This window comes from Pogoniulus pusillus, chromosome 5 (assembly GCF_015220805.1).
Source record: "Pogoniulus pusillus isolate bPogPus1 chromosome 5, bPogPus1.pri, whole genome shotgun sequence".
Taxonomy (NCBI): Eukaryota; Metazoa; Chordata; class Aves; order Piciformes; family Lybiidae; genus Pogoniulus; species Pogoniulus pusillus.
In genome coordinates this window covers 28,460,493-28,488,387 of record NC_087268.1, presented here as the reverse complement: position 1 = coordinate 28,488,387, position 27,895 = coordinate 28,460,493, and the positions used below count along the sequence as shown (strand labels likewise).

The window sequence follows — 27,895 nt, the reverse complement described above, 5'->3', positions numbered from 1 at the left end:
AGAAGAGCAGTAGGGTGGGCATGGATCCAGGTACCAATAATATAATGAGCCCATTGTCCTTTAAATCTAAGATATTTCATCCCACTTCCCTCACTCCTCCAGGCTGAGGGTGCCTCTTGCCAACTGTGACAGGAGAAAGATTCAGATTTAATCTCACGGACAGGATGGCAGAAGGGGAAGATGTGTGACAGCAATGACTCTTGTGGGGAAAAGTCTTTCCCCAGTGCAGACTGTCCATGTGATGGCTACTTTGATATTTACTAAATCTTCCCTGCATATGGCTGCATAACACAAAACCCAGTTCCAGCTTCAGGGAGATGAGCTGAAGAAGAGGAGCCACCATGACTCCTACAGGCTATGCACCAGGCTTCCATTCAGACATGGTTTCCAGAGCTGCTATCACCAAAGGCAGGGCCTTCTCCTGTCCCAGAGACTGGGCCAGTTCACCACTGCAGAAAAAGAAACTACAGCCGAGCTGCAGGACACCTGGCTGGGACTGGATGAACCTTATGTGGGGAAAGAGGCCACCACAGTCTGCAGGGACAGTAGTGACGTGGATGCAGAAGGAGGGCATCCTTGCAAGGAGCTGTGCCTGCCAGTCTTACAAGCTTGTGGCAGCGTTTTCCTGTTAAATCCTGATTGACTCAGCCTTAAAGGCTCAGTCCAGGCAAATATGTGATACAGAAGGACACCTTGGGGCAGCTCAGGTAAACTATATGCTTTATATAACTTCTGCTTTTAATGCCTTGTTTTAAAAGTCTGATAATGTACCATATAAATCACATTTTTTATGTAAGAAAGTGAGGCATGTTTGAATTAAAAAATGCCTGGGAATTCAGGCTTTGGTTACTGTTCTTACTCTGTACTTCAAATTAAGAGTGGGCTATTAATGGGAGCATAGGAATTCCAGAGTAATGCAGTTTAAGCTGCATGCTTTCCATCATTTAAACATAAAGGACCAGATTCTCTTTTACAGAAAAGCCTTAAAGGGGTAGAAAATAATATTTAAATCCTCTTTCAGACCTAAATATTAAGAGTAATTTTTATATTATGCATCTGATCCAATCTAATCTTGCAAAAGATGGTTGAGTGCATTTAGTACAAAGTATTTACATGATAACAGATAAAGTGAATACATCATTTTGCCAGCAATTAAAAAATACTTAATAATTCCAGTAGGAGCACCCAGCTCTAAGAGCTACTTTCCATTTCAGTGAACTTTCTGCTATGGAGAGGAAAGAAATTATTCCTTCACATGGCTGAGCATCAGATTTCTTTGAGCATGAAAGCAGGCTTGTAAACTGTCGATGTTTATGGTTGCTTGTCTCCAGCAGGAATGTTTTCTGACATCCAAATAGCCTGCCATCTACTAGCAGTCTTATTAAAGGAGCTCTGCTCTAAAACCTTCTTCTCAAGTCTGTGTCATCCTAGCTCAGCATGTGCACAGATCAGCTTCCTTTTGAGAGGCAGCGTTGTAGTTTCTTTGATGCTGTGCTGGTAAAACTGTGTGAAAAGCACTGAGTGGCAAAAGGGAAAAATTGAAAGAAGTATTTGTGGATCACAGGAAGACTCTCCCGCCCCTCTCTGTCTCTGAATTCATCTCTGAAGGCAACCTGTGCTAACTCAGAACACCAGGGGCTGATTTCCAACTGAAGGGTGACTTGGAGGCTCTTTCTGAACTAGTTTCTGCAGCTAATAGATGAGGCTTTGTCTTGTTATGGTTTAGCAGTATTCACTGTTTAAGCAAGTGAGAATGTTTGAATATGTGAGGATGTCCTCATACTTTCAGATAAGCTGAATGATGGTGCTGTACATGGTGCCTGAGGTGACACACTTAGATGTTGATATTTAAACTGTAGCCTCTACTTGCCCTCAGCTGGTATCACGCCTTCTATATAGGTGTACATTTGACTTTACACCCCAGGAAATAATTACTGCCTTGCACTGCCAAACTCACACCATAAAAAAATCCACTTAAGTGACTGTCAGTTCAGGAATAACCTCAAGCTGAAGCCAGAGACTCCCTCTCTATACTTCAGGACAATGCTGCTTTTACACACTCACTCAGCAGAGAAGTGTGGGTGAAGGGTTTCCCTCAACCCATCACACTGCTGGCCAAGACAATGATTTCCACATGTGACAACCCTACTGCAGGATCCAGCTTATAGAATCATAAAATCATAGAATGGGCTGGATTGGAAGGGACCTTCGAAGGTCATCCAGTCCAGCTCCCTCTACAGTAAGCAGAGGCATCCACCCTCAACTAGATCAGGCTGCCCAGAGCCCTGTCAAGCCTCACTTTGAATATCTCCAGAGTTGGGGACACAACCACCTTCCTGAGCAACCTGTTCCAGTGTTCCACCACCCTCATAGTAAAGAACCTGTTCCTAACATCCAATCTAAATCTGCCTTTCTCTAGTTTGAAGACATTGCCCTTTGTCCTATCACTGCAGGCCTTTGTAAACAGTCTCTCTCCATCCTTTCTGTAGCCCTCCGTCAAGTACTGGAAGATCCCCAGAGCCAACTCTTCTCCAGGCTGAACAACCCCAGCTCCCTCAGCCTGTCCTTGTAGCAGAGGTGCTCCAACCCCCTGATCATTTTTGTTGCCCTCCTCTGGACCAAATCCATCAGGTCCATGTGCTTCCTGTATTGAGGGCTCCAGAGCTGGATGCAGTACAACAGGTGAGGTCTCAACAGAGCAAAGTGGCAGAATCACCTCTCTGGATCTACTGGCAATGTTGCTTTTGATGCAGCCCAGGATGCAATTTGCCTTCTGGGCTGCATGAGTACAGTGGCTGCTCATATCCAGCTTCTCATCCATCAGCAACCCCAAGTTCTTTTCCAGAAGACTGATTTCTGTCACCTTCTCCTCCAGCCTATATCAATAATGAGGATTGTTCCAGCCCAGGTGCAGGACCTTGCACTTGCTCTTGTTGAACCTCATGAGGTTCACCTGTGCCCACCTCTCTAGCTTGTCCAGGTCCCTCTGGATGACATCCTGTCCCTCTGGTGTACGAACAGCACCACTCAGGTCGGTGTCATCTGCAAACTTGCTGACAGTGCACTCAATCTCACTGTCTGCATCATTGATAAAAATATTAAACAGCACAGGTCCCAGTATGAACCCCTGAAGGACTCCACTTGTCACTGTTCTCCATATGGAATTCAAACCACTGAGCACTACCCTTTGGATGTGACCATCCAGTCATTTCCTTATCCACTGAACAGTCCACCCATCAAACTCATCTCTCTCCACCTTAGCCAGCAGGATGTTGTAGGGGACTGTGTCAAAGGCCTTGCAGAAGTCCAGATAGGTCACATCCATAGGTTGTCCCTTGTCCACTGAATAGTCACTTTATCATAGAAAGCCATTCGGTTGGCCAGGCAGGATTTGCCCCCAGTGAAGCCACACTGGCTGTCTTGAATTACCTCCAGGTCCTCCACGTGTCACCTTCTCTCTCTGCAAAGTCTCTGTAGGCTATGTGTCACCTCTCCACTGCAAAGTCTATCTAGGCTATGAAAACAGGTACAGTCTAAGCAGTGAAATAAAACAATCTAATCCAAGAGCTTTGTCTTAAGTACACAGCAGTGATCCTAAACAAAGCCAGGCACATTACTTAGAGCAGAAGCTTTTTGTGCCACTGCACTATGGAGCAACAGACCATTCCCCAAGGGACAAACATCATTTCCACAGATACCCTGTCGTTGGAAGGTGGCCAGAGTCATGATGCCATCCCAATGTGGTTAAAGCCATGCTCGCTTTATTGCGGTGATACAGCGTCTTTTATGCCAAACTTGGAAGAGGTGTATTCAGCTAGCTTAGTTAAGATTGGTACATTTGTAAGGCACAGATAGGCTTAAGGCTTATACAAACATTTGCAGGGTCAGCCTCCTGCAGCCAGCAGATCCTGCCCCCTTGAAGCTGGACGGGGGAGTTTGTTTCATCGCCTTAGTTCGTGCCTCGGAGATGGGCTCAAAGACACTCTTCGCAGCACAGGTTGCTCATGTTTATCAGATCATGTCCTCTGCCAGCAAGAAATCCATCCACAATATCCCACTTGCCTGCATACACCTACAGTCTGGCAAAATGTTTTTTTTTTTCCTGAGAGTTGTTTAGGACCCCAAAATTATTTGATATTAAGGAATATTTAGCTCAGAGTGGTCCCACTGTCAGCTTGGAGGGAAATCACAGTACTCCAGCAAATAGGGTTGCAAAGTCTTTGCTTAGGAAATTACTGTTTTTCTCACCTCTACCACAATGACACAGGTGGTACATATAGAAAGATATCATGATTACTTTGTCTGAAATGGACAGCACTAATGCTGTAGCAAGAAAAGTAGAATGATTCTTCTGCCACACAATGCAGAGATGACAACAGCCCAGACTGATAGCAGGGGAAGGAAGATATAAGGTGACTGAGGACGAGGAATAGCCCCAGATCAGACTTGCCTCTTCTTTCGTGCTGTGGTGTGCATGTATGAGCATTTTTCATAATAACTGGTACCAAGAAGATTAATTTTTTTGCATGGAAAGAAGAAAATCTCTTCTTGCTCATCTTTGCATGTTGCCATCTGTGCTGCTAACACTTGTTGCCATCTCAACTATCATAGAATCAACCAGGTTGGAAGAGACCTCCAAAATCATCCAGTCCAACCTAGCACCCAGACCTATCCAATCAACTAGACCATGGCACTAAGTGCCCCATCCAGTCTTTTCTTGAACACCTTCAAGGATGTCAACTCCACCACCTCCCTGGGCAGCCCATCCCAATGCCAATCACTCTCTCTGTGAAGAACTTCCTCCTAATATCAAGCCTGTACCTCCCCCGGCACAACTTGAGACTGTGTTCCCTTGTTCTCTTGCTGGTTGCCTGGTGGAAGAGACCAACCCCAACCTGGCTACAGCCTCACTTGAGGTTATTGTAGAGCCTCCTCTTCTCCAGGCTAAACAACCCCAGCTCCTTCAGCCACTCCTCACAGGGCTGTGTTCCAGGCCCCTCACCAGCTTTGTTGCCCTTCTCTGGATATGTTCTAATACCTCAACATCTCTCTTGAATTGAGGAGCCCAGAACTGGACACAGTACTCAAGGTGTGGCCTGACCAGTGCTGAGTACAGGGGAAGAATAACCTCCCTTGTCCTACTGGCCACACTGTTCCTGATACAGACCAGGATGTCATTGGCTCTCTTGGCCACCTGGGCACACTGCTGGCTCATGTTCAGCTACTATCTACCAGTACCCCCAGGTCCCTTTCTGCCTGGCTGCTCTCCAGCCACTCTGTCCCCAGCCTGCAGTGCTGCTTGGGGATGTTGTGGCCAAAGTGTAGAAGCCTACACTTGGCCTGTTAAATCTCATCCCATTGGTCTCTGCCCACCCATCCAGCCTGTCCAGGTCCCTCTGCAGGGCTCTCCTACCCTCCAACAAATCGACACCTGCTCCTAGCTTGGTGTTATCTGCAAACTTACTGATGCTGGACTCAATGCCCTCGTCCAGATCATCAATAAAGATATCGAACTATATCATTATAGAGACCTGTTTGTTTGATGGAGAAACAGAAAGAGGAAGAGGACTACTTACAGAACTCTAATATGCAATGCTTGTACGATGTATGGGTTTTCACCCCGAATGCAAGGCAGGATGCTCTCATTTTTTACCACCTTGCATTCAGGGCTTGATTCAGAGACCTTGGAAGTTTTCCGCAGACTGCAGTGGAGTTTGGATCATGCCTGAAAGCTACACAACAGCCCGGGAGGGAAGGGGTGGAGGGAAGAAAAGCTGACTTTTTTTCCCCAGAAAGATCCAGGGAAATAGTTCAGACAGAGTAGGTGTTGTTACGGTTTGAGTTTTGCTGTTTCTTTGCTGTTTGTTTGGATTGTTCTTCCCCACAATAGCTCATAGAATCTAACACCTGGATTATTTTTAATGTTACATATTTCTTCTTGTGATTTCTAAGGAGAACAGCCAGCAGGGCCTTTGGCTGTGGGGCTTGGCAGTAGCTCCTGCAGAGAAATCCCCCACTCCGGCTGGCAGCTGGAGCTCCCAAAGGGCCAGATGAAGTGGGGATCACTGGGGCACAATCAGGTTGCAGAACCATGCTTGAATGTCTTCTCTTCAGACCTATGCCAAGAAGAGGCTGCCATGGAGGAAAGATGGTGAGTAGGAGCTAGTGCAGTGCCACCAGATAAGGGAGTAACCCCTGAGCCAACAGATTTGGCAGCAGAGTTCACATATCCATTGTAGTCCTTGTGGCTATCTCAGAGGCTTGTGAGCAACCTCCAGGAAAGCTAGAAGTTTGATTTGGGCTAAAGTGAGCCATGCTCCTGTTTAGTTTGAGCCTGGGCCAAGTTGTGTCTTAGTGCTCTGGTTTATGTTCTGGCTGAGCAAGGCTTTGCTTTTTCAATTTTGAGAGAGCCCAGAGAACAGGCTCCTGCTGTGAAAGTCCTATCAGCCAAGCTGCTGATTTGAAGCAAAAGTCTCACATTTGTTTCCTTTCACTCACATTTGCTTCCTTTCACATCCTCTTTGGTTTAGAAGCACATGGACACATTTAACAGGAACACCCCCCCCAAAAATAACACCTTCAGAACATTTGGAACATCAAGATCTTTACTTTTCCATTATTACTTTAAGCAGCCCTACTTTATGACCTGGCTTTGGAACCGAAATTGTGCACTTTACACACAAAAGCAGTTTTCACACCTTATTACTTGTAAGGCAAAATGCCTTTTAATGTCTTTTCTACTAATTAGCTGGTATAACTTTCCAACTTCTTGTCAGAGGCTCTTTTTAGTAAGTGTCAATAAAACCATTAAGCATTACAGTCTTTTATTCTAAGTATGTAAGGTAAGGAATAAACAAGTGTAATGACTCTGCTTTATTCCCATCTTCAGCTCTGTCCCTCCAAATACCAGACCTGCCCAAGCAGGAGTTGCCAGGAGGGGCTAAATATACCTCTCAGTAGGGCTGAAGTGACTGGGAGGACAGAGAAGAGAGTTATTGATTGCTACAGCCACGTCACAGGTTTCTCTGTTGCTAAAGTGAAAAGCAAAGCCCTGAGGTGTAGCTCCCTGATCCAGAATACAGAGGACTGATAAACCTAGTGGCTATCTCAAAGAGGGAGAAAGCTGTACAGCTGCCATAATGCTCCCTTACACCTCTCCTCTTCCTCACAGGAGAGTTCTTCAGTCTGAGTGATGTGCCATTAAACATAGTGTCAGGAAAGTAAAAAGAGTATAACTAAAAAAGGACAATGATTCCTTAGCTGTGGTCAATCTCTAAGCATCTCCATGATCTAGATGTTGCAAACAGTAAGTACAGCTCTTGCATTCTCTCTCTTGCAAATGGCTTTAAGTAGAATCAAGTGTTGGCTGGACTAGTATCAATAGTGAGTATTAAGAGAATGCACACAAGCACACTAGGGAGTAACAAACGATCTGGAATGCCTCTTTGGATGCTCAGTTTAAAAGAAACACAGCTTCAGTTATTCAGTGGTCCACAGCAATATCAGCCTAGAGCCACAGCCTCAGGATCCATCAGCTTGGATAGCACTGAACACTGGCCTCACTATTCTTACACTACAAGCTGTCTCATTATTCCTAGCTAACATAATTATTTGTGCTCATATTTTTCACACAGTCTCAATACAGCACTCAGACATTTCAAATCAATAGTTTAACTTCATAATGGCAACTAGGAGGCATTTCAGTTCCAGCAGTATCTGAAGCAGAGATGCTGAGGATAAATATGGTGCCTGTGCTGTCAGGGAAGGAGATAGACCACTCTCTGTGAAGATGAAGCTTTTAGAGAAGTGAATGTCACTAGTAACTGAATCCTTTGGAAATCATCTTCCTTCCACAAGTTTCAAGTTGGACATTCCAAGATGGAAGCCATTAAGCTCACTTGTGGGAACTTTGTCTTGCACATGCAATGAGAGCTGGGTCCAGCTGTTCCTCTGTGATAAAGTATTTTTATGTGGTTTAGACATCTTCTGTGCAGCCAGGCATGCCAAAACAGCATGGCTCCCTCCAGGACACTCCACTTGCCTTTCACTTTTACTAGCCACCCAAAGAGCAGTGTTAGATTTCTATGTCAATGCAACACAGCAATTTCTATGTCAACACAACGATTTCTATGTCAGTCACAAGCAGTAAAACCAGCAAGAACGAATGACAGATTGAAGCAATTTAGAGGCTGCTCTCTATTACCATCAAAAGAGAAGAGTTAGACCATTATCCGTGTGAAGCACCCCATGAAGGAACAACTAAATGGGTCAGACAGCCATGCACAGGAAAGGGAGATAGTACCTGGCTGCAGGATTTGTCATTGTATGCACAAGAAGGAAAATGTGAGAATTTTATCAGATTTCTTAAAGGAGATTTTCAGGGAACTGTGAAAATGTGTGAGCCTCAGTAAGGAATGTTTACAAAAAGGACAAGGTGTAAAAATGGATTAATCAGGATGAACTGAATGAATAAAAACCATGAGGAAATAGATGGGGGAAGGAGGTAAAAGGACTCATTTATATGGACAGTTGCTTGACTGAATCCTGCGTTTCATCATCACCATCTAAACTGTGTTCTCACCCAACCTTATTTTTAACTGGCTTCTGTGAGGGTGCCCTCTCTGTCCTGAGTCATTTTGTGTGATGGCTACCAAGATTCCGACCAGACTAGTAGAATTAGAGAGTACTAAACCACAATCCTTTGTGTCTCACATATATGGAGAAGTACAGGAGCTAGATGCCAGCTAGAATACAGAGTGTCTGTGACCAGCTCCTGAATTGATCCATATATTGTGTGTATGTCCATGTCCCAGCAGTGGACTTCAGTCCTGATCTCCCATAAAGGCAGAACAGGACTGGGATGGCTGTCCATGATGTTTATGTTTGTGTGAGCGCTGACTGTGCCAATAAAGACACCAGCTCCTCTTTGTGCTGATCCATGTGACTGACTGCATACATTCTGTGTGCATTTGTTTCCTTGGCTATTGGGAATACATGCTCAGCCTCTCTATAAGCTGGATCCAGAAACATTGTGCTGCAGCAGTCTCACCTACATCCCAACACTCACCAGATTCAGCCATCCCTAGCACCAGGAACTTGCTGGAGAGTCCATGTCGAGGTGCTTTCCTAGCTTTTCAAACATAGACTGTGTCCCAAAAAGACTTTATTTCAAGAATCATGATCAACTTTCAAAGTGTCCCATGCAACTCAGGGAGAAACAACTGGTTACCTCTGGATTTGTATCTTTTCTAGAACAGTCCAACAGCTTCTGTTATTGAATCTTCTCCTCTTTGGGAATGGAATGATGGTGGCTTGCCAGTTATCCTTAAATCACTCCTACCACTAGACAGGCTTGAAGATAAAGGAAGGAATGAATTTATTCAGGAATCCAAAGATCAGCAGTACAATCTCCTTATTTAGAGACAGCTGTGCAAAAATGAAAGAAAACTTACAGCTGCAGACAGCTTATTCTCTGTTCTCTGTTTTATCCAGTTAAAGTGCACTCAGCATGTTTACATATTTTTCATCTGGAAACCAGTCTTTAATCATGACTTGGTCCATTAATTTCATTGGAGGGATGTTTATTCAGACAAATGTATGTCCTTCCACATCTTATTTCTCCCCTAAGATGTTTCAGGTCCCACTTACACCTCTGCCATTTGTGTCATCATCTGATGTGAGAAAAGTTGGTGGCCTGTTGGATAGGTGAAACCCTCTGCCCAGACAGGAAAAAAGTATTGTCCTGGTGATTACTTTAGTGCATGCTGACTATGGAAGAAAACTTCTCCTTGAAGGAAGAGTAGGATTCAAGTCTTCTTGCATCAATTCTTCATGTATTTTCAACATCAGCTCATATATATATATCCAGAAGCTAACAATCATGGTAGATTTAAATGTATGAACCATGACAGTGCATGTAGTTAGTTAGATGTAGGCAAGAACTATTTGTAAGCAAATAATTTCAGGCTGACAACACAAATATACTTGGCATGAAAAATACCCCTGTAATAGCCTGTGAGGATCTTTTCTTCCTTTGAAGGTAAGGTTGTACTAGATGAAAGATTTGGGGGAAATATTAAAACCAAAAGTAATTTATAATGCTCCATATTCCCTTAACTCAATTTTACTTTCTATCTGTTCTCTCATATCCAGGACCCATGCTGAGCCAGTGCTTTGCAACAAGCAGACCTTATGTTTATGCCTAGGTCATCTCATACCAATGCTCTTCTCTGGCTCTGTCCAAGCCATCCTGGAAACCTCCTGCAGCTTTGCAGAGAAGCAGGCACCCTCTGTACCCAGCTGTAGAGTAAATGGAGATGGACATCTCTTCTGCAGCACCCAGATTTTTCTCTTTTTAAAAGATGTAGTTTTCCTCAACCAATTTGATCTTGTTAGTGAAATCATTGTATTTCTATACAATTCAACATTTGTTTTTCTTTAAAAAATTATCTCTAGAAGGCAAAGTTGCCTCCAGAGCCCTTCTTGTGTACACAAGGTTAGACTGGGACCAAAGCAGGATCAGAGAGCCCACAGACCCAGGATATGGTGCTGTTTTAGGATGTTTTTGTGATGACACACAAAAATGAATGCCCTAAAAGCATTTGAGCAACCAAAGCAGAGATGGCAACTTCCATTTCTTTCTGCTTGTCCGTCTCCCTTTGACATAGACTCTTCAAGGCCAGGAGGTCTTTCTCTTTTTACTGCTTTGTATTTGGCAAGTATTGAACTTCCTCAGGTCCAAGCTCAATTGCAAACCGTGGTTGATGCCTGTGACTCATGCAGGGTCTCATAAAAATGCTGCCTTCTTTATACATTCTCTCATAGGAGCACATTCTTCCTAAAAGATAGAAATAAGCAATAAGCACTGATGTCTTCTGAGCAGGAGCCAAGTTTAGTGTAATCAGAGATCAAAGAGAGGTGTGAACTTTTCTTCTTCATCTTGGCAGGGTGCTTTCCAATGCTTGTGCCCAAAAATTAAACAGTAGATTTGTTTACAGAAGTATTTTCCAAGAGGTGCTTGAGTTACACTCAGCAGCTGCCCTTATCACTGGTGCTGGGCATAACTTGAGTGTCTGAATGATTTATTGACTTGAACTGCTTTCCGTGATGCTGCTGTTTGAGGGACAGGATCATGCTCCAGCATGGCAGAGATGCTGTAAAACAACAGCTGAAACAGATGGCTTCAGCTCTCATCTTGGTTTGGCATGCCCTGCCAAAAAGGTGCCAAACATGTGCACCTGTGCAGGGCTTGCTGGATAAGGAACAGCACAAGAACATTTGTGAGCTGCAAATGAAGAGGGAGATAAAATTAACCAGGGAAATGTGAAGAATGAAGTGAAAGGGGAAAACTGCAGGTGTTTTGAGGAAACACCTGTAAATCCTCGAGAGGAAGGAGGTGGTGGCCAAGAAGTTAAGAGGATTAACCTGTGGGGTTTCATTGCTTCAGTAGAGAGGGATAGTTAGCAGACCATGCTGTAGGTGCTTAGGGCAGAAAGGAAGCATGGCAGAGATGTGTAATGCCAGCCCTAACAGCCACGAAGAGAAGAGATGGTGGAATATGGAAAGAAACACAAAAAAAAAAAAAAAAAAAAAGATGGTGGTGCTAAGGTAGTCTAGTATTACACTGGATGATGGTTTTATGAAGTATATGTGTGGCAGTTAGAAAAAGATCAGCAAATTCATAGTCAGTGTGCAAAAACAATGCAGATTTTGCACGATAAAGGCTCTAATCACATTATCCTTCCATCATATTGTGTGTAAGCATAACTTTTTCAAACATGAAAAAGGCACTGTAGGGATTTCTTCCCAACAATCTGAAAATCATAGAGCTTGTTGTGTATTTTGGTCGGCGTGTAAGGAAACATTTAGCTAATTTGAGCTGATGAGAGATGTATAGCAAAGATGTGCGACTTGCTTGTTCAGCTTGCTTCGGTTTGTTTCAGCCCTTCAACAACAACAACAAAAATGCTTAAATATGTCTGCCAAGATGTTCAAATTAATGCATGGCCATAGAACTGAACACTGCCTTTGAAAATTCTGTGCAGTTCTGCTGATGCCAGAATCAGCTCTCTAGTTTAACTGAGGTACTGTGGAGAGCTGTCCTCCTAGTAAATGACACATTCTCTGTCAAACTGTTTCTGTTTTAATGCACATAGGGTTTTTTTAGCCACCAGTAAAATTATTGTGAGCTCTCACAAAAGGCATTACTGAGACAAATAAAGCATCACTGTAACCATCTGAAGACTTTTATGCTATGGATGAGAAAAGAGGCAAAACAGTGACTCAACAAAGAGGGAAAACAAACATTTGAGGCTCGTTGTTGTCACAGGTAGGATCTGAGAAAGGGGAAACAGGTGTCAGGCACTTAGATCCAGGCTAATACGGGCTCGATAGCAAAATTTTCCTCATTGTGCTAAATGCCTTTAAAAGCACACGGCAGCCCTGGGCTGCGCTTCTATCAGCGACACAACAAACCTCCAGCAAAGATCGAGTTACCAGTTATGCAGCAGATTATGTCTCCGGGGGAAGGATATACACCATAATGTCAACAGCTGCTCTTTATAAATGTAACTTTTTCATATTACTAGGCTTGTTTCGAGCTCCACACAACAGCCCTCAGTGGGCTAACCTGAGCCACCAGGCTTAGAACAAGGCAGTGCCAAAAAGTGGGGCCCCTGCCCTATTCCACAGCGTGCAGAGGCAATATAAGGCTAAAACTCTTTGTGCAAGATTTTAGATTAATCAGCACTGACAGCTGTGCTACCCTAGTTGCTGTTTCTGCACTGCTTTAGGAAGTGACTTTGAAGGTAGTATAATGTCAGAACAATGTCATAAATTAAATCCTACTTAATACGTCCTAAGACAGACTATTGATTGTGATGTACTTCATGCAGACAGGATGATTTCGGGGTGCTAGCACACTTAGGAACACGTGCCCTTCACTTGAAATGAACCATGTGGCAGAAGATGTAGGGACAGGGCTGTCACAGCCAGTCCTGAGGCTTTTTTGCTACAAAACGTGCTCCTGCCAGAAGGCTGTGGAGCTCTGAGAAAATCTTAGTCTGCTGGAGGCTGGGTGTTTTAATGATCTCAGTGTATTTTGGAGCTCTTGTTTTCAGCAACAATCTCTCTCACAGTTTCCCCTGTAAGAGGGAAACCTGAGCCTCAGGGAGCTTAAATTGATTTTTTTTAAGTACTTGGCATTTGCAGCTCCTCTGTCCTTCAGTGAGACTCACATGCACTTGCCAGGTTTGATAATGTGAATGTGTCGTGCTCAAGGTCACACAATGAATTAATGACAGACCTGGGATTATTATGACTGATTATGGGTGGGCTGGTGATTACACCTATGCTTGAGACAATCTAAAGCTTCTATTATAAAAGTCTGCTTTAGTATCTCACATGTGCCAAAACAAAACTGCTCAGGCTGAAGTTTCTTATCCATATAATCATCCTTGTTTTTGGAAGTAGGCAAAGAAAACCGAGCTCTTGTTTTCGTGGTCTTTGTAGTTATATTTCCCAACTCTTGCTGCTGGTGCTGCAGAGCTGTACTTCTCTCAGATAACAATTGCCTCGTGAGAAAATACCTCCCTTATAAAAGGAGTCCTGAAGGTCTCTTTTGACCATGTACTCACTGGCAGAGTTAGGTACAGTAGGGTAAAGACACTAATTCAAACAGGCAGGTAAGTATGCAAAAGGAGCACTGAAATTTGGTGTTACTAGGATCCACTTTGAACTCAGCCAATCACTTGGATCCCTTTGTCACTGCAACCCTCAAATAGTTACATCTCAGCTTGTTCCCAAATGAAGATTGTTTAGCTTTATCAGGCTTTAGACTGGTGGATTATGAGGGTAGATTTAGCTTTGGACTGAAGAATTCCTAACATGAACCAAAACCAACAGATACAACGGAGTGAACAAGTATTTCAGCCAAAGTGGAAAAGGGTAGAGGTGAGGCAATGAAACAACTGCTAAGAGCATTGGCCTTTTGTGAGCTGTAATGTTTGCTGGACCGGTAAACAGAGGAGTGAAGAAGAAATGATTCCTACTTTTGCGAACTTGTTTGCACTCTAAATATATACCCAGAGCTACCTCTGGCTAAAGAGGCACCATCCAGTCCTGTCTTTGCTCAGGCCATTTTTCAGTGTCATTAGATTTGCAAATTGAACCTTGAGATACAGGGCCAGAAAGGCAGCAGTGCACACTGGGGAGTGGATTTGTCTCCCTCAATGTCCATGAAATAGGGGATGAAAAGTAGGAAAAAAGGGAAAGCTCCTGAGGTTTTCCATGCAAAGTTTGGGTTTAAAAAGTGACTGAATTTTCAAACTGCAACTGGTCTTCATCATTTACTCAAATGTAGTACTGCTTGTGCTGAAGAAAGAGCTCCTGCCTATGCCCTGAGCTGCTGCCAGCCCCCAGGCCTGCATGGTGCAGAGACTGGGCATGAGACAGACCAGACACCCTCAGCATCTGGGTGAGAACATTAGCTAGAGAAATTCACACAAGGCAAAGAAAAAACAAATAAAAACCTAAAGTCATTAAATGTAGTTTGTTTCTATCTCAGAGTTCCCCCAACCAAAACCTGTGGGAATTCAAAAGCTTGTTCTGGGGAACATGTATTCCCAAGCATGAGCTACTGGCCATTGCTAAAGGTGAAAGAATGAGCTAGGCTACCCTACCTCTGACCCAAATCAAGCATTTTTGTGGCACACTACAGATGGCAAGGGTGTCTCACACTGAGCGAGGTGTATTTCACACAGCTTCAGGCACCAGAAGTTAGCTGTCTGGTGTGAGTCATCTCCTTTCCCTTGTAGTCAGCAGCAGGAGACAGGCACCTCCACTCATCATAGAAAGCATACAGGGATTCAGCTTGTACCAGATGCCAACTTTTGGTGGTAAATAGTAGGTGAGGTGAGCTGCTGATGACAGTGACTCTGTAAAACACAGAGGTCACAGGGCTCTGAACACTTAAGCCTGCCCTCAAGCTTGCACATAGCTTTGCAGTGATGGTATCTTTCTTGTCTCAAAACAGGGCAGGGACAAGGCCCTTAGAAATCACACACGTTTCACTGCTCCATATGAAGGCACCTCCATCTCATCTGTGCTCCAGAGCCCAGGGACGATGATGGTAGTGAGGATAGATGCCCACCCAGAGCCAGTGGGGGTTGGAGTCCTCCATCCCTGAGTGCCTAGAGACCATTGATTCCCCTGAAGCCGCTGTTGCTGGGTTCTGCCTGCAGCAAGCATTTTCACAAGTACAAGAGACTTGATGATGTGCAAAGCTTCTGATGTCCTGTGTGCCTCTCAGCTGTGTGTCTTTTGGTATGCATGGGAGTCAGCCTTGTTCATGCTCTTCCTCCAGGTGTGGAGCAGCTGGGTTTGGGAGTTTATGTGAGAACATCTTATTTGGAAGGGGAGTACTAGTGTGACCTATTGCTGTGAAGGGACAGAAGGATTGGGCAGGCTGATGGGTTGCTAGCACAGCTACATCCTCAGTTCACAGTGGCAAACTCCAATCCCATCTTCCTCACCACAAAAGCCTGGGTGTAAAGTGTCTGCAAAATATTGGCTACCAGCAAAGTCTCCACAGGTTCCCTCTTTCCTTCTGGCAGTGTTGTGTGTACAGAATTTACCTATAAATCCCCCAAATTAGATTAAAGGCTCACCAACACCCTAACATGGTTTTAATCCCTCTGCTAGCTACCATGAACACAAATGTCAGGACAGCAAGTTCAGATTCCCATGAATATCTGTCAGTAGAGCACTTCCTTTAGAAAAGGCAGTAATGGTGCAAGACAGTGAGATTTTGTTCATTAAAGCTCTCCTGAAGATTCACATCCTTCTTGGATGCCCATGCTCTGGCATCTTCTGCAATTTGCAGACAATGGTGAGGTGAATCCTGTTTGTGAAGGATCAGTGGTAAAGCTTCTAGCTCCAGTGTAACCATCAGGTAACAGGACTATGGTGTGGTTTCCAAAGGGTGCTGTGCTTTAAAGCTTGTAAAATTTCCTCTGCTTTTCAAAAGCTTAGTTAGAAACAATGATCTTAAAGGTATTTTCCAAACTAAGTAATTCTATGGTTCTGTGATTCTAAAGCAGATTGTCTAGCATACACTCTCACTCCTTTGGAACTGACTTGGAGTAGAGACACTGGAGCAGGCTGCCCAGGGAGGCTGTGAATGCCCCCTCCTTGGAGGTGTCCATGGCCAGGTTGGATGATGCCTGGAGCAACCTACTCTAGTGGAAGGTGTCCCTACCTATGGCAGAGGGATTTGAACTAGATGATCTTTAAGGTCCCTTTCAGCCCAAACTATTCTGTTAACTGCCTTATTTTTTGTTTTGCTTTGTTTCCTGCCAGCGTCTTAGTCTTGGGAGCAGGGCTGGCTCCTGTGCTGCAGACTCACGGCAAAGGAGCTTGCCATGCCACTGCTCCTTTGTGACACAGCACTTCAATCCTCATCCCTCTTTTTAAAGGGATGAATTCCAGTGCTGCTATAAAGCTGAGAAGCCTGGAGATGTTTCTTCTCCTTGAAAATATCCACAGAAACACCTCAACACCATCATTAGTCTGCACCCTTCTCTGTCTCCTAAGTGCTGATGCCCTGAGCATGAGGGCATTTCCCTGCCTATCTCAGGTGTTACCTGCTGCAGGGTGTACAAGATCAGCCCCCACTTGTTGCTGATGCTTTAGCCTTTTGATGACATTCTTTCACAAAGAGCCCTCCTTTCCCTCTTGAGTCTCGTTAAAGAGTAAAGCAATAACCAAATCAAAACTGAGACAGCTTAATTAGAAACACAGTGAGGTCACAATCAGCTTTAAAGGGCATTTGCTTTTTTGCAGGGAGAAAAGAGTAAGGTTTGCAGTAACAGATCTGTAATCCACCTTCTTAAATAGTTAGATGAAGTGCACTGGGAGGTCACATTTTCTCCAAGTGCATCCTGTGTTGCTCGATGTTTACGCTGGATCCAAATGTGCTCTGTAATAAGCCTGACACCTGGGGATTAAACACGTCATTAGCACCTAGAACATCCTGGAGAAGGGCTGGGGACAACCATCTTTTATCCACCCAGAACTTTGAATCATGCAAATTAAAAAATTGGCTAACATGGAAAGGTTGAGGTTTTCCAGGCCTGCCCAAACATTACTCCTATCACATTTTTGCTGCTTATACAGCATTTCATAACTGTTTATTGTTCTGGGAAGTGAGAAAGAAGTGTTTACATGGTAGCTAGAGGAACATGTGGCAAAAGGACAGGACATGAGCTCTACCATGAACAGTATTTTCATCAAGAATCTGTGGGATACTTCTCTTATCTCCTCAACCTAAGTCTGTAGACCATGCTCCTCATCCACAGTGCTTGGATGCTGGACATTTCTGCGTAGACAAAAGGAGATGTGTGAAAATAATTTGTCCCAAGAGACCTGACTCAGGCTGTCAAATCATGTTGCTTGGCAAGAGCCAAGGACGTGCTGCTATAAGCTTGTCCGTGTCAGCATGAACCCTTCAGATGCCAGCTTCTCATTGGTTTAGAGTTAAAACCAGAAACCTGACTGGGCTCCATGTCAAACCATAAATCTGTTTGTCGTATCAAAAAGCCTGGCACCTCGTCTGTTAGTATTCAGTCTTCATGGCTTCATCTATGCTTACCAGCCAAATGAACTGCTCAGAGACAAGCTAGGAGGCAAAACTGCTTCTTGAAGACTAATACTCAACCAGCACTCTGAAGAAAAGAGAAAGACGAGGGAGATGAAGGGAATGGGTGTTCTTCAGGACAATGGAAGTAATAAATCAATCCAGCAAAGAAACTCAGCAAATATTCCTGCTTCAGCTTAGGAGAGGAACAACAGGCAGTCTCAGTTCAGCATCACAGTACTTCAGAAAAGTGTGTTGCTGTGTAGAGGAGTCATTTGTCTGCACATGGAGGCCGCCTGATGCTATGTCTCCCTAGCTTTTCCTTTCCTCTTCTTTACAAAAAAAAAAAAAAAAAAAAAAAAAGGCACAAAAACTTGAAATAGTTCAACTTCTTATCAAAGATCATGTCTCTGCTGCAACTTTCGCCACTGTAGTACACTGAAATCAAAGCTGGCCCCAGCACTGTCAAGGAATTAGGTTGGTTGTAGTTCCGCCTCTGCCATGAGCCCTGCTCAGGCAGATTTTCTTCTGGAACAGTGAGACACTGCCCATGGGAGCTGCTGAAAGAGCTTTTTTCCACAATTTCTTGCTCCTTCCATGTGCAAGTGTCCCCTTCACTTCAACACCACACCCACTTTGCAGCAGAAAGAAGGCCTCAAGCACAAAAGCTTGCTCCTGAGCTGCAGCTCTGCTGCCTGCAGGTTTGTGTCATAACCTCAGGCTAGTTTTTTAAGCATCTGTCTTTTTTGCTGTGAAATAGTAGCACTGCCATCATCTCACTCTCCACAAGGCAGTGCAGGGGTAAAACGAGGCAGAACAAGAGACACAGATTTCCCTGTAGAAAAGCTTCAAATCTGGGATGAACAGAAAGGCAGATGAAGACCAGTTGTTACATCTACAAAGCAGCCAGCATTTCCTAGGGTGTTTCTGTCAATCCCAGAGCCCTGACAGATAATCTGATTGAGAAATCAGAGTTGCTCAAAGCTAGCCAAAACATCAGGCCATGAAATATCACCAGCAACTTGGGGTCCCTCTCCAGCCCTCCCTACAGCAGGTGAGTGTATTTTAAGATCAGGCTCTCCCAAATGGAGCAGAGCAAAGGACTGGAGCTACTCAGGAGTGCAGCAGCCCTTTCTGTTGGGAGCCTCATGCAGCTCTAGCTGTGATGCCTTAAAAGGCTGGTAGCAGAGAGATGCTGCAGTGCTTATCGCCTGCTGATGGCTGGTACTTTGGAGATATTATATTTATAGCTCGCCTGAAGCACGAATGCCTAACTGTCTAATTACTAAACACATAGCTTGAGCAATCCAATAAAGCAGCGTGTCTGTCCCCATCCTCTCCTGTTTGCAGTCTCAGAAGCAGAGGCAGCACCGTGCTGCAGCAAGGTAAGACAGTGCCTTGTTTTGGCTTTCACTGCTCTTTGGGCCCTTCTCTCCTTTTTACCTTCCCTTCACAACGCCTTCCCTGGGCTCTGTTCAGACATCATGAGGGAAGGGCTTGTTTCATAGAGGAAGAGTGGATTTTAAGATGTTCATTCCTTTTTTGCTACCAGGGCACACACAGAAGGTCTCTCTTTGTATTTCCAGTTTGCTGTCAGGAACCAGGTGCTCATTAACAGCTGCTCTTTAGTTTCTGTCTTCATAATATGCTGTCATGTTTTCATGTTCTCAAGGAACACAACAGTATCTAACTATAGACACTTTCCTAGTTTGAATAGCAGACACAATGACTTCAGGCAGAAAGTTTCTGATTAGGTTGTTGGTTTTTTTTTTCCTCTATCAGCATTTTTTTAAATCATGAATATGTGGTAAATGAATAGATAGTAGGGGGGAAAAAAAGGACAGAAGGAAGATTTTACTTCCCCCCCCCCCCCTTTTTCAGACAATTTCTTAATAACCATAAAAGAAAGAAAGGCATATTACAGGTGATGCTTGCTGATTTTTTGTTTAAACAATCATTCCTTATGGATTACAGCAGCTGAGTGAAAATGGAGAAGAAAACAAAGCACTGAAACATAACTGGATGTCAAAGTAGGAATTTATCATAACTACTTTGTAAAATAGCATTAGCAATAACTGTAAAATGCCAATTATCAGACTATTGTTGCCTTAATTTACTTAAAGCTCATCTTATGTGAGCATTAATTTTCAAATGAAGCAAATAAAAGAAGCTGTCTTTGGAAAAATATGATTGTGTATGTGTGCACATTTTTTGGATGCATTTACACATGCAGTTTTAATACAAACATTCTTGCAACAAAAGCTTTTTTGATCCAAGGATCACAAACTATGACACAGGGGTAAGAAACAGTAATTTACTTTCAGCCTGAGAATTAAAGAATGGTCACATTTTTCACCAGTGTGCTAGTTTGAAGCTAGCTGGAATATTTTGGTGAGAAGAATTAGATTGTAGGCTGCGAAAAGGAAACAATGGTGATGTCTACTTCACTCATAGGCTTGCTGAGATGTATAAAAACAAGAACACAAACATAGGTAACACAGTGTCTGTGTGGCTGTGATGGTTTGGGTGTTACCTGCCTCCCCACACTTAAGAAAATCACCCAGACTAGACTCAGTGGCTCTGGAAAAATTGAATGAAGCTTTGTATTTGCAGCTTAGCACAAAATACAAGCAGATATTTATAATATATACAGAAATATACAAGTTAAAAAGGTAATACAGAAACACAACAGCCCTCCCAGAAACCACAGTCCCCAGGAGGGGCTCCTGACCACCCATCCACTTTCCTCCCAGCCCCTCTACCTTACCCCAGACTTTGCCTTATGCTCAAGGTAGTCTGGAGGGTTGGTCAGGGGGGTTAGGAAGCAGATGGATTAGACACACAGACAGCAGGTTAGGTTAGAGAGAGAAGTTCAGCCCAAGGTCCAGAGAGAGACTCCCTTATATATATATTTAGGTTCTTGTTCTTATACATCTCAACAAGCCTATGAGTGAAGTAGACATCACCATTGCTTCCTTTTCACAGCCTGTAATCTAATTCCTCTCATCAAAATATCCCAGCTAGGCTCAAACTAGCACAGTGTCTCTGGCTGCATGCACTTTTCTCCCTAACTTGCTGTCTGTGTAACTAACTCTTCTGCTTTCTAACCCACCCTGGCTGACCCTCCAAACTCACCTTGAACATAAGGCAAAGTCTGGGATAAGGTAGCGAGGTGGAATGGAGGTGGAAGGGTGGTTGGGAGCTCCTTCCAGGGACTCAGGTTTCTGGGAGGGCTGTTGTGTTTCTGTATTGCTTTTTAACTTGTCCATTTCCGTCTCTAGCTGTATATATTGTAAATACCTGCTTGTATATTGTGCTAAGCTGTAAATATAAAGCTTCATTCTTAATTTCCAGCTTGGCTGAGTCTAGACTGGGTAATTTCCTAAGAGTGGGGGCAGGTAACACCCAAACCATCACAATCAGCTTGTTTGCTGTAACATTATTTTGGAAATTAAATCAAGGAAGGCTTTTTTCAAAATGCTGAGCAACAGTCTTTGACAGGATTGTGGGTCCCTGGCATCTCTGGGGAGCAGGGCTCTTTAGACCACCCCAAAGCCAAGGCTTATAGGAAAGGTCAGCCCACTTCAAAGTGTTTGAGATTGGGCTCAGCCCCTAAAGCGAGGATGTCAAAGACAAAAGAGTAGGTCCTCAGTTGATCCAAAGCTGCTGGAGATCAATAGTTGAGATAGGTATTTACATTGGGTGCTGCTCAGGTCAGTGAACATGGAGAAGCTAGGTCTTGTCCCAGGGCTGGCTCTCCGGCTCTGTCATGTCACTTCATGCAATATATCTGACAACTCTACCATAGGTCACATGGACCTGGTAGCATACCCAGGCCACTACACACTTCTGGCCTCTAAAACCAAGTGGCCACATCCAAAATATGTAGTAGGGACAGGATTTTCTCCTAATACATGCTAGGTAGGAGAGTCCTAGACAACATCTAGTCAACTAACTTCCAGTGCCTGGGAGCATCCTGGAGTCCTGTTATGAGTACAAAGACAGCCCCTGGGTGTGTGCCCAAGTGTTCAGCCTCACCCATGACGGGCACTCACTGCCATAGTAGAGTGTCCTCAGCAGATCTTGCCTATCTGAGTTCTCCAGGCTTAGAATAGTCAAGGCTGTGACTGACAACACAGATAGTGCCAAGGCAGCATGTTTAGGAACAAGCTTGCTCCACCTTTCATGTGAAGAACAAGATAAATTAAGTGGAAGGAAAAAAAAGAAATGTGAAGTACCAAATAGTCTACACACTTGACTATCTTATTTCAAGGCTTACTGTCCCCACATGGATGCCTTGGAAGGTTTAATTCCTTCAGACACCACAGCTGGCACCTTTGTACATCTCCCTGTTTGGCAGCAGTAACAGTCTTCACTGCTAGACTGTAGCCTGCTCTGTTCAGATCTGTCCAGAATGCCAATCTTCTGCTCCCCAGCACTGGTGAGATGCATTCTGTAAGACGGCTGAAGCCTAAAGGCAGCGCATCCCATTGGAGAGTGCAGTGCTGACTCTTAATGCAGCTGCCTAAGCCAGATTCACTGCTTTACTTGGTCTTGTTTTTTAACAAGACCTTAACATTGTACCTAAACTGAAATACCTCCACAGTAAATTGTGCAATAAAGAAATCGTGTACAAAACTATTTTTCTCCTTTTTATAGAGTAGTCTCATTTCTCCCATACCAGAAGCTTTTTCCTGTCTATCATCCAAACCTCAGGCTAAAACAGTAAGAATAATAAAATTGTTCTGGGTGGGCACTTAGTGTTAAAATATTGCCACTGATATATTGACAGCATTCTCTCTTAAAAATAAGAAGCAGAAGGAGCATTCCAAACATGTGCAGCAAGACATTAGGGTTGCACTTTAAAAAAAATATCTTGTCCAAAGATCTCTAGCTTGGGGGGGGGGAAAAAAGGAAATAAAAAAGGAAAGCACAGGAACATGTGTACTAATGCAGTGATTTTTCACTGGATTTGATTTTAAAATGAAATAAACCAGAAAAAACACAAATCCTTTTCCCCATATGAACCCATTCTAACAGCAGCCTTCCCAACAATAATGCTGTGTTCTTACCTGGCAGCTGACTTTATGATTAATGGATAAATAACTTTTCCCCTTCCAAACAGCAAGCCATCAGAACAAGGCAGACCTTTGATTGCAGCTGGCAAGAGGCTGGGAGGGGGCAGACTCATTCAAACACTTCTTTAATACAAAATCTGTAAAAGGCTTTTTTACAAAGAAGAAAACCAGAGAAGGAAGGGAATGAGAATACTGACTTAGAGGAGAAATCCTTATAGAAATCAGTAGAATTTTTTTCAGAAACATCCACTGATTTTAGCAAAGCTCAGACCTCCTCCTTTTCCCTCTGACTCTAATAGTGCCAACTCGTGTAGATTTGCACCTCTAAAGGGTATTTCTATGTTTTTCCTTACCAGACCTCCTTTTTTGTATCTGTGTATTGTCTAACCAGAGCACAGGCACTCTGACACAATTGTTTTTCAGTGAGATTCATTATTATTGGATGCAGTATTTTATCTTTGGCTTTATATCACAGTGAGTACACTTTCATGCTCATAAATCTCAGGGCCGTTTCAAGAATGTTCATCTAACCCTGATTAGCCTTGAGAAGCATAGGTCATATTACACAAACTCCTAGTTTTTCTGAAAGTAGCTGGAGCAATTCTGCCTGGTTTTGCTCAGCTCACTCGGGCAGAACCAGGGAAGGAACAGTACCATACAGATTTTAAAGGAATCCTGCAGCTTCGTGAAACTCAAAATGGTTTTGATGCAGATTGATTTACTGGCTACCACTAACACACACCATGCCAGGGGAAATTTAGGCTGGAGGTGAGGAGAAAGTTCTTCACTGAGAGAGTCATTGGACACTGGAAAGGGCTGCCCGGGGAGGTGGTGGAGTCGCCATCCCTGGGGCTGTTCAAGGCAGGATTGGACGTGGCACTTGGTGCCATGGTCTAGCCTTGAGCTCTGTGGTAAAGGGTTGGACTTGATGATCTATGAGGTCTCTTCCAACCTTGGTGATACTGTGATACTGTAACTGAAAAAGACAGGAGAAAAAAAAAAATCCCCCAATCCCACCTTATGTTTTCAGTAGTGGTTTGTGTGAAGCCAGTTGCAGAGGTTCTCTTTTAGAGTAAATTTGTCCTGCTGTCTCTGTGAAACTTTCATATCATAACAAATGAGAGGAAACCTCTCTTTTCAAAAGAGGTAAATAAGCACACTATCAAACCACGTTGTCATGGGAGTAGAGTGAACACAGGCATGAGGACAGAAATTGTTTCACACACTCCATAAAGAAAGCCAGTGGGCTTTCTGATCAGCAGTTTCTCTGTCAAGCTTAACGGAGTCTTACTGGAAATTTGCATGTTTTCTGCTGGAAGGAAGAAGGTAGCATTGACTACTGCTCCTTATTGGTAGTCTGCATCTAGGGGAGCAAAGCCTGGCATGCCTAGAGATTATCATATGAAAACAGGAATACCTGTAGTCCACAGCTGCCACCACACAGAGCCCATTATTCTGTTGTTTATCCCGTTTTTTAAAGTGCTAGCAATATCTGAAAAGGTTTGTCCAGTGCATCTTTCTTTGTGTGTGCAAAGTTGAAGGTCAATGAAAAAATTGAGATTACAATGAAAATGTTAATAACTGAATGGAAAGAAAAACCTGAATGGAAACAAGAGCTTTTGTATGAGATTGGTACTTTCCTGATCCAATATTGTGAGTTAGACTTGTATTTCTAATAGTCATTACTGCAGTGCTTCTGGAAAACATTAGTGAGACTGTAGCAGCAATGACAATCAGCCAGCTAGGACACTGATTGCCACTTATTTTAGATTGATTGCTTAAAGGAAGAAAAAGTACAGAACTTTTACTAATAGTAGAAGGTGCTTATGTAAGTTTGTTAGTTAGGCAATCAACGGGAAAATGTTCCATCATTATAAATAACCTATTATAAAAGACAATTAGAACTTATTATTAGGACTGATAAGATCATTCCTTTTTAAACTGTTTCACCCTCCATCTCATTACATTCAGTAAGAGTTTTACTCTGAGGCCTCCAAGATTGGCTGCTGAAACTTTTCTGAGCTTCGTGGTAATAATATTCACATTTCTTTGTAGACCGCAGCCTTAAATAAATCCACAGTGTTATTTCTAATGTCACCTTACAGTTCAGTATCTTGCAGATTCATTACCAAAGAAGGATCTAGACTTATTAGTGCAATTGGTGTCTTATGACACAATTATTTGTTGCTGTGGAATACTGGTGGCTAAGCAGAGGGTATAATTATTTGGCCTTGCTTACATAAAGATAATATATGATGTAAAAAGACATGTTGTTCTGCTTAATGTGATCTTTAGGCAGACAGAAGTGAGGAAGACTGGTTGCAGATGTTGGCACCCCAGTAACCACTTGAAAACCAACCAGCAAAACTGGCCATTTCAAGAATATTATGTTCATGCTCCACCAGGTCTGAGGACTTAGCAACCACAGAACTACAATAAGCAAAAGATTCAAGAAAGATGGACTAGAGTGTTTTTTTTCTAGGTCCTGTGACACAAATGCCATGTGAGATAGCAAAGAAGACTGTATCAACCAAACCACAGAAGTCTCAGGAACAGGTTTTCTGAGAACATGTTTGTAGTAAATATGTAGATCTGATTTACTGTCCTGTTCTTCTGTTAGCTAGTTTCATCCTAGAAACATTATGGATCATAACAAAATAGTGGCTCTCAATCCAACTAGGACAGCCCAGCTAGAGTCCGTAGTTATACTGTCTTAACAGGCAAAACAAGAGGGATACATCCACTCTCCTATAGGAGCAGTCCTTCAGGCATTCCAGCTCTTGCACCATGCCAGAGACCTCTTAGGAGAACACTAGTGAGTTTGGGCTCAACCAGACCAGGGACTGCACTTACAGTTGAGTAGTGTGGACCATCCTGGCTCTGTTTGGGTCAACATAAGCCCCATCATTGTCACAAAGAGGTTGCAAGGAAGTTGCAGTATGTGTGGCCGGTTTGTTTGTCTACCCTTTTCTTCTCAGCAGCCCTCACTGCAAAATACACACACGGGGTTAAAGTGGAGTGGACAGGTGATCCTCTCCCACCACCATGAGCAGAAGCACCCAGCTGGCATACTTGGGGACCATTTGAGTCCATGCATGGTCTTCCCTTTGCCCTAGTCATTGCATCATAATACAGTCTGCCAGTCCTCCCAGCACCCTGCCTTCAGTATTAGTTTTCTCAGTTGTTGAATGGCAGTGGCTGTAAGCAGAGACTTAGCACAGGAAGGTCATGGGCATGGCCACCTCATGGTTCCTGGAACAGACTAGAGTCTGAGTACACAGGCAGCCGTGCTATCCACTTGGGAGAAGACTCTTCCCAAGAAAGGCCTGTGTTTGTGCTCAGATGCCAATAGCCATGTGTCCTTTCTGCCTTTTCTTTCCCGGTGCTTACAAATGCAAATATCAGATGCATATGTACTTTACTAAAGCAAATAGCAAACAACTCCGAGTCTGAAGCATGCTCATGTGCAAAGCTGACAGAAGAAGCAGTGTGAGCATGGATGTAGAGAAGCTGTAGGCACCTAAGAAAAACAACCAGCCTTCCTTCCAGGTCTTCCTCTGCTCTCCTCTGCAAGTGAAGTTTCTGCTGCCCACAAGTGCTGTGTCTGCTGCCAGACAGGTCAGCCTCTTCCTCGCTGGTTTGTTTTTTTTCCTAGACATCCAAGAGTTAGGAACTCTTCCTTGCAAATGAGGAGTCTGGATTCCTGAAAATCCTGCAGGATATAGAGAAAAGCCAGCTACAGACTGGACTGGGCAGCAGCCAGCCAGGCGGGTAGTGCTGTCTTATAAGGCACTGTACAATTTACTGTAGCAACCTAACAAGGACTTGCTAGACTTTAATGGCCTAGCCTTTAGGGATAAATGAAAGGACTAGGACTGCTACATAATTTGATTTCTAGCTGATCTCTACTGATTAAAAACCATTTCTAATATTCCAGCACGAGATCCGTTATCTTTGAGACAAGCCATCGTTACCAACCTCTATTTCATTTTACTCACAACATTTCATTAGCGTTAGGATAGCAACTCCATTAGACACTCGTGTAAATATAAATTCAGCAGTGACAAACAGAATCCCCGTGTCAATCAGGCTGACAATGGATGGTATCTTTTTTTCAGCTCTATGATGTGAAGTGTTAGACACAAAATTCACATTGGCAACTAAAAGATTGCTTTAAGCCTATTATTTAAAGGGCTTGAGCACTTACAGAGTTCTAAGTAAGCAGAGGACTAATAGGATCAGTAGGAAGGACTCTAATTCAAAGTGCACAATCTAAGCTTATGTTTTCTATCATAATATATATCTGAGCCTATGTCTCAGACCCTCTTAGTTTATACACAGCATATATACAGTGGCTGAGAAGAAAAATAACTGGTGTCCTACAGGGGATCTTTCTGCAGAACAGGATGTCCCCAATCATATTTAGATCAGAGAGGGTCACAATTTCTACTTACATCAAAATATGATGAGTCTGAAGTAATCTGGGAAGTGATTTATAACTATATGCTTCTTTTGAATTGAAGACAAATGGAATGGTTTGAGAAATGATAGGTCCAAAACGTAACAAGAGTGTAAAAGGAGTCCTCATGGAAGAGATGACTGTAAATTGCTCCTGTGTTTACTGTAAGGAACCTGGACAGGTTCCTGCAACAGAATACTTCCTTACAGGGATCATCAGAGGATCTATTTCAAGCTGAAGTTCTGTAGAAGAGGTATGGAACAAATAAACAAAATTAATAGGAAGAAAATGTTATAACCAGAATCTGTTCACCCGTGAGATCTAAAAGGGACTCAAGGATGAATTAGCTGAAATAATAATAGTGCATAGCCTCTTATTTAAAACTGGCTTGAACTGAGAACCTGAAATTAGCTAATGCAGTGCTAGCCTTTTGAAATTGTTCCAGGACCAAGTGGGGGAATTAAATCTTGGCAAATTGGATCAAGTTATCAGAAATTACTACACAGGGTAGAGAAGATGGATAAATATGCTACACTGGAAGAAATTCAGTGCAGCTTTGTAAAGGGAAATGATGATCTACAAATCATCAGGTTCCTGTAAGATGATAAAAAGCCTGTAGATATGGGAGATTATTTTGTTGGCATCATCTGCTTGTTTGTACTTTTCCATGCATTCAACAAGGTTCCTCATCAAACACCCTTAAAAACATGTAACCATCTACAGGAT

The 27,895-nt window shown here is 43.3% G+C and overlaps 1 protein-coding gene across 1 annotated transcript in view; it reads left to right on the top strand.

Moving 5' to 3' along the window:
* The first annotated feature begins 443 nt into the window (after positions 1-443).
* The window catches only part of FHL2 (four and a half LIM domains 2), a 66,633-nt gene continuing 39,181 nt past the window's right edge, over positions 444-27,895 (top strand). Inside the window, exon 1 of the mRNA XM_064143631.1 lies at positions 444-707. The gene's annotated coding sequence lies outside the window, so the exon portion shown is untranslated. The remainder of the gene's footprint in view (positions 708-27,895) is intronic.